We start from the raw sequence: 8,082 nt of genomic DNA on the forward strand, positions 1-8,082 counted from the left end.
ACAGAAGCTTTTATTTTGATGTAGTCCCATCTGTTTATTTTTTCTTAGTTTCCATTGTCTTACTATATGTATCAGTAAAGATATTGATATGACAGATGTCTGATATTTTGTTGCCTATGGATTCTTCTAAGATTTTATGGGTTCCTGCCTTGCATTTAAGTCTTTTATCCATTTTGAGCTTATTTTTGTGTATGGTGTAAGTTGGCGGTCTAGTTTCACTTATTTTTTTGCATGTATTTGTCTAATTTTCCCAACACCATTTATTGAAGAGACTGTCTTGACTCCACTGTATGCTCTTGTCTCCTTTGTCAAATATTAATTGAGCATAATGGCTTGGGTTGATTTATGGGTTCTCTGTTCTGTTCCATTGGTCTATATGTCTGTTCTTGTGCCAGTACCAGGCAGTTTTGAGAACAGTGGATTTGTAATATAGATTGATATCTGGTATTGTGATTCCTCCAACGTTGTTCTTCTTTTGCAGGATTGCTATGGCTATTATGGTTCTTCTTTTATTCCATATCAATTTTTGGAGAGTTTGTTCCAGGTCTGTGAAATATGCCATTGGTATTTTAATGGGGATTGCATTGAATCTATAGATTGCTTTTGGCATTGTATGGACATTTTAACGATGTTAATTCTACCAGTCCATGAACACGGTATATTCTTCCATTTGTTTATGTCTTCCTTTATCTCTTTTTTCAATGTCCTGTAGTTTTCTAAGTACAAGTCTTTTACCTCCTTAGTTAAGTTTATTCCTAATATCTTAATTTTTTGTTGTTGTTGCAATGGTAAATGGAATTGGTTTTTAGTTTCTCTTTCTGTGAGTTCATTATTGGTATATAAAAATGCCATAGATTTCTGGGTATTAATTTTGTATCCTGCTACGTTGCCGAATTCATTTATTAAATCTAGTAGTTTTTGATGGAGTCTTTAGGATTTTCTATGTACAGTATCATGTCATGTCATACTTCTTTTCCAATTTGGATACCTTATATTTCTTTTTCTTGTCTGATTTCCATGGCTAGCACTTCCAATACTATGGCAAACAGGATTGGTGAAAGTTGGGATCCCTGTCTTGTTTCTGTTCTTAGGGGATTGTTTTAATATTTGCCCATTGAGTATGATGTTGGCTATAGGTTTGTCAAATCAGGCATCTATTATGTTGAGATATGATCCCTCTATTCCTAGTTTGCTGAGAGTTTTTATCAAAAAAGGGTGTTGAACTTTGTCAAATGCTTTTTCTGCATCAATTGATATGACCATGTGGTTTTTGTCTGAATCTGTTTATGTGATGTATCACATTTATTGATTTGTGGATATTGTACCAGCCTGCATCCCCAAAATAAATCCCACTGGGTTATGGTTTATGATCTTTTTAACGTATTGCTGGATGTGATTTGCTAATATTTTTTTTAGGATTTTGGCATCTATGTTCATGAGGGATATTGGCCTGTAATTATCTTTCTTTGTAGTTTCTTTAGCTGGTTTTGGGATTAGGGTGATGCTGGCTTCATAGAAAGAGCTTGGAAGTGTTCCTTCCTCTTGAATTTTTTGGAATAGTCTGAGTATGATCGGTGTTAGTTCTTCTTTGAATGTTTGGTAAAACTCCCCTGTGAAGCCATCCAGAACAGGGCTTTGATTTGCTGGAAGTTGTTTTTTTTTTTGTTGTTGTTTTTACTGCTTCATTTTCATCAGTTATTTTCAGCCTATTCAGGTTTTCTCATTCTTTCTGATTGAGTTTTGGAAGATTGTATTTTTCTAAGAATATGTCCATTTCATCTAGGTTGTCCAATTTGTTGGAATAGAGTTGTTTGTAGTATTTTTTTTTACAATCCTTTGTATTTCTGTAGGATCACTTATTACTTCACCTCTTTCATTTCTCATTTTGTTTATTTGAGTCCTCTCTCTCTCTTTGTTTCTTGGTGAGCCTGGCTAGAGGTTTATCAATCTTGTTTATCCTTTCAAAGATCCAGCTCTCGGTTTATTGATCTTTTGTATCTTTTTTTTTACGTCTCTATGTCTTATATTTCCACTCTGATCTTTATTATTTCCTTCCTTTTACTTAGTGTAGGCTTTTCTTCTTGCTCTCTTTCTAGTTCTTTAAGTTGTAGGATTAGATAGCATATTACCAGTTTTTCTTTCTTTCTTTCTTTCTTTTTTTTTTTTTTTTTGAGGTAGGCCTGTAGATCTATGAACTTCCCTCTCAAGACTGCTTTCATTGTGTCCCATAGATTTTGGATTGTTGTGACTTCATTTTCATTTGTTTCCAGAATGTCTTTTTTATCTCTTCTTGGATCTCTTTGGTAACCCATTTGTTGTTTAATAGCATGCTATTTAGCCTCCGTGTATTAGATTGTTTTTATTGTAGTTGATTTCTAATTTTATGCCATTGTGGTCTGAGAAGATGCTTGATATTATTTCAATCTTCTTGAATTTGTAGAGGCTTTGATTGTGTCCTAATATGTGGTCTATCTTTGAAAATGTCCTGTGTGCACTTGAGAAGAATGTATATTCCATACCTTTTGGGTGAAATGTTCTGAAGATGTCAATTAATTCCATCTGATCTAGTGATTTGTTTAGGATTGCTGTTTCTTTGTTGATTTTTATCTAGAGAATTTATCCAGTGGTGTCAATGGGGTATTAAAGTCCCCTACTATGATTTTATTGCTGTCGATCTTTTCCTTGATATCTTCCAGAAGTTTTTTTTTATGTATTTGGGTGCTCCTGCATTGGGTGCATATATGTTTACCAGAGTTATAACCTCTTGATGAATTGCTCCCTTTAGTATTATGAAGTGGCCTTCTTTATCTCTTGCTATGGCATTCACTTTGAGGTGTATTTTGTCAGATATAAGTATTGCTACCCCAGCTTTTTTTCATTTCCATTTGCCTGAAAAATATTTTTCTATCCCTTGACTTTCAGTCCGTGTGAGTCCTTTGTTCTGAGGTGAGTCTCTTGTAGACAGCATATATATGGGTCATGTTTTCTTAACCATTCAGCTACCCTATTTCTTTTAATTTGAGCATTTAATCCATTTACATGTAAGGTTATTATTGATAGGTGCTTGTTTGTTGCCATTTTTACTCTTTATGCCTCTGTTCCTTCTTCTCTTTCTATATATTCTTTTTTTGGCAGTCCCTTTAGCATTTCTTACATTGCTGGCTTGGTGGTAATAAACTCCCTTAGCATTATTTTTTTTTTTGCCTGCAAAACTCCTGATTTCCCCTTAAATTTTGAATGATAGCCTTGGTGGGTAGAGTATTCTTTATTTCAGTCCCTTGCTTTGCATCACTTTGTATACTTCATTCCATTCCCTTCTGGCCTGATGTAAAAATATGGAATGCTTCACGAATTTGCAGGTCATCCTTGCACAGAGGCCATGCTAATATTCTCTGTATCATTCCAATTTTAGTATTCGTGCTGCTGAAGTGAGCTCTGGGGTTTATTTCTAATAAATGGATTTATGAAATGCTATTAAAAACAGCTCACTAAAAATACTTTCACTAAAATGTGCATAAGTGTATTTCTCATTCTTACCATAATAAATGTCATTAGTAAACCTAAAACAACAACCAAAAAATTTATCCAAGAAATAAGTAAAAATACCCAGAGAAGTAAATCCGCTTACAAGAAATATTCTAAATCAGTACTTTCAGATAGCATTTATAAAGTAATTGTCACATGTCAGGCACTATGTTGGTCATGTTGTCACACAGTATCTCATTAAATCCTCAAAACAATTAATCTAGCAGGTTGTAATCCCTATTCTGCCAAAGAAAAAACTGTGTCTAAGAGAGGTGAAGAACAGGCTTTCCAAGAGCACAGCCAGCTTGAAGCCAAGGCTGTAAAAAGTGTCTTCCTACTACATTAGAACTACACTAGAGAAATATGTTATTTAAAGAAACTCTGTTACTCTTTTAAAGAAAATAATAACTTATTATGTCATTTATCTCCCCTTAAGTTCCTAATTTTGTAAAGTTTGGGTTTTTATACAGCAGGTTTTCTTTAAAAAACAGCCACTTATATTTTAGAAGCCTTTCAAGAAATAAATTGTCCCCTGAAATTGCTCCTTACAACTAAAGCTACATGATTAAATTACCTAACACAACTACTGTTCATGGAAAATGGTGGTTCCAACAGTGCACATATTTCACATTTGGTAAATGTATTTTAAAATTTCCCCTGGTTTTCCAAAAATAATTAGCTACTTTCTATGTTGTGATTTGTGGAATGTTGGCTTTTTAAAAGGATATATAACCACTTCATAAGTTACGTCCAAGTTTTACAAGGGCAAAGGGGAGAGGATAGTGGGATACATCTGTAATAGTGTCAACAATAAAAATAAATAAACAAAAAATAAAGACAAATGTATTTGGATCAAAAAAGGATACCATTTTAATACCTTCATGAATCAAAACTCATGTAATACCATTAAATTCTCTAACCCTTAAAATGCTGGTTAATAATAAGCTTTTAGTACATGAGGTAATTTTCCTCCTTCAGGCAATCAAATAACATTCAAAAGTAAAGTTTGTGAGGTTAAATAAGAGAGCAGTATGCACAGAGATGAACACTAATGTGGACATTTCCCATCTCGGCAATGAAGAGTTTTTTAAGTAGCTATCTTAGGATTGTACCAATTCTATCCATGGAAGATCATAAAGAAACAGAACAGTATTTTTTGAGACTAGACCAAGAGAACAAAAACATATAACAAATCTAATTATGTGTGAGAGTAGAGACCAACTTGCCTTGAACATTTTTAAGAATTTAGTGTTTTCTTCATGTACTATGGAGAGTTCCCACTTCTTTAAACAATTTGGGGTTTATTTTCTTGCTTTTACTACACTGACATTCATCATCACCAACATGCCTTTCTCTACCCTCCTTGCATCCTTTCTACTGAGCACATGAGCACCTTTCAAAATGCTGGAAACACAGGAAGATTTACTATGAAGCTAATGTAGTTTAAGTTTCAAGACCCATAACTAGAAGGGGCCCTTGCAATTTGTCCACATGGTTATGTGTTATTACAAAGTTTACAAAGCTAAGGTATTTTTGTATTATTTTTTAGAAATATACCCCCCAAAAAATGTTTAAATGCATTAAGCACCAAAAAATCTGGCTCCCTCTCTGGTTCCAATTATACAAATATGTGATGTGTCTAAGGCCTTTTCCAAGTCAGCTAAACGGGGGCCAGGTCAATCCATGAAGAACCTTCTTCATCAAAATTTTTAATCTGCAAGAGAACTTTGAAAAAAATACTTTGAAAAATAGTCTATAATGGTTCCACATTTTCTTGAATCTTCTAATAGTCCCAATATGTTTTGGAATTAAAAAGCCAATACTCATATATAAACCTTAGTACTGATAGTGTTAAAATTTTAAATTTTTATTTTTTCAAAAGAAAACAATCTTTTTCTATATGATTGAAAAAATGTCTCACTAGAATGGAGCACATCCTCCACCAGCTGCTGGACTAGGCTCCCTTTTCCAAGAACAGGATTCTTTCCTGTGACTTATTTCTCACCGCTTTGGCATGTCTGTGATGCTGGGATGGATAGGAGGAAAGAGAGGAAATTCCATAGCTGCTGAGCTTCTGGTTTTCTAAACTGCTATTTCAAAGTGAGTGACGTTCTTTCCAGAAAGGAACTTTAGTAGTGCGTGGCATGAATTCCAACTTAGATATGTGATTGAAAGGGAGACAAGTATTCTTTTTGCCCTGATTTCATCACCTTTAAACAGGAGTAGGGGGTGGGAGTGGGCTAGAATGGGTCAGTGGGGAAAAGCGGGGACATATATAATGTTTTCAACAATACAGATTTTAAAAACAAATAAACAACTAGAAGGAGAGTGCTGAGAGACACCAGGTGACATTAATTTGGATATATTCTGAGGTGAATTCTTCCAGGAGTTTTCTCACTGGCCACCAGTTGTCACTTTTATAGCACACACATGGAGACACACAAACTCACAATTATTATTTTTCTGGCTGCAAACATCAGATCCTTAATGAAGGAAATTCAGTACCTCACACAGTTCATAGAAAATATAAAATTTTTGTTTACAAAGATGAGGGTTTGACAATTTGGGTGAGAGCTGATTATGTATCTATTAGCATATATTTTCTTTTGCATTCACACATGCGTTCGCACACACACACACACACACACACACACACACACACACACACACCCTTCCATAGCTACAGCTCAGTCTTTAAGTGCTAACTGGCCTGGGCCCTGGGGATTCAAACACCTCAGTTCAGATCCCAAGTTCTAGAAAAGTTCTGACTGGGTGGCCTCTGAGATTTGGCCAAGATTCTTCCAGTTCTTGGCTACATCCTGTGTCTCATATATTACTTCTTAAGAGTTTAAAATACAAAATAAAGTCACAACAGAAAAAGTATGTTATGAGTTCACCAGGCTATAATGGAAATACTCTGAGCATGATACATTACTAACAAGTCCAATTTCACAGTATTGCCTGTAAAATTTGGCTTTCGATACATTTTTCCTGCTCCTAAGGTGGTAGGAAAACATTTCCAAGAGACAGTGTAGAGGCAGATGAAAGTCAGTTAATATATATCCTGCCAATCACATTGTAATGACCCAAGCTAAAGATGGAACCACTCATCCTCTTCTCCCTCATGGGGTGAGCATTCCTCTTCACCATACAGCAGTTCATTTTCCTCTGATTTCCCTTCCAGAGTTTAGCAAACCATACCCACGGTACTCCTACAGCATTTCAACAACAGCCAGTGCACAAATTATGTCATCATAATAGTTTGCTTTCAAATATACTCTGGAATAACAGATTATCTCTCTGGCTCTGGGCCCCAAATGACAGTTCTTGTTGGGTCCTGTAGTAGGTACTGAATTTATTTAATTAAGTATCTGATATTTATATCCAGAAAAATAACAATTTTATATGGGTGGGAGATACAAAAGTGACAACCGGTAGTTAATGTGAAAACTCTTTCAGGAGAGTAAGGAGTTTCATTTTACTACTGCCTTCTTATGTTGATTTACATATTCTCTGGAAAACTTTAAGATGAACAGGTTTATGATTTATCTACACTAATAAAAGAGAAACATGCAAATTGGTGTCACTCTGCTACTCCCACCAGCCAATCAGAGCAACTATGCAAATTAACCCAACAAATATGGCGGTTAATTTGCATATGCAGGAGCAGAGTGAAGACTGAAGACTGAAGACTGAATACTGAAGACTGAAGAGGCTTGGTTTCTCCACTGTGACCGGACCAAAGGCCTGGGTTCCGGGTGCCGGAGGAAAACCGGTGCCAGCAGCCAGGGGAAGGAAGGCCTATTGCGCGAATCTTTGTGCAACGGGCTTCTAGTCTATAATAATAAAAGCATAATATGCTAATTAGACTGGACATCCTTCTGGATGTCCTTCCAGATGACCTTCCAGCTGAAGCCAGGGCTACGAGGGAAGCTGGGGTCCTGGGTGCCAGAGGGAAGCCAGTGCTGGCAGCCAGGGGAAGGAAGGCCTACTCTTGCACAAATTTCATGCATTGGGCCTCTAGCAGTTAAATAAAAAAATTATGCTATATGACATTTCTAGATAAAATGGGCTATTGTCTTTTAGGTAATATGTTTGTACTTCCCAAAAATGTTTACTGAACATTTACCATGAGCCAGGAACTGTGTTAATTACTGAAAACGCAATAGTAAAAATGACATATTCTCTGCCAAAAAGGACTTACATTTTTAAGGACATAGGCATAGAAACAGTTCATGCTAATTCAGTTTGACAGGTGGGCATAGGAGTGAAAGACCCCAGAGTAATATGGGAGCATAAAGAGGTGTTTAAGCCAGTCTCAGGTGGCCAGAAATGGAGGAAGAGATATCTAAACCAAGATTTGAGATATTAGTAATACTTTCCAGGTAAAAGATGGAATAACAGTGGAGAAAAGTGATTTACTCAAAGGATGTGAAAAGACCCTGATAGAGAGGCATGATGTACCTAGACGTGAACTGGAGAAGTTAAGGATTTTGGACTTTATCCTGAGGGCAGTGGTAAGCCATCAAATGGATTTCAGTAGGAAAGAGACATAAT

The 8,082-nt window shown here is 35.7% G+C and overlaps 1 non-coding gene across 1 annotated transcript; it reads right to left on the reverse strand.

Moving 5' to 3' along the window:
* Positions 1-3,329: 3,329 nt before the first annotated feature.
* Positions 3,330-3,436, reverse strand: LOC111827236. The gene has a single exon (XR_002830738.1). It is a non-coding gene; the product is annotated as a U6 spliceosomal RNA (small nuclear RNA).
* Between the last annotated feature and the right edge of the window lie 4,646 nt (positions 3,437-8,082).

This window comes from Myotis lucifugus, unplaced genomic scaffold (assembly GCF_000147115.1).
Source record: "Myotis lucifugus unplaced genomic scaffold, Myoluc2.0 scaffold_2, whole genome shotgun sequence".
NCBI lineage: Eukaryota > Metazoa > Chordata > Mammalia > Chiroptera > Vespertilionidae > Myotis > Myotis lucifugus.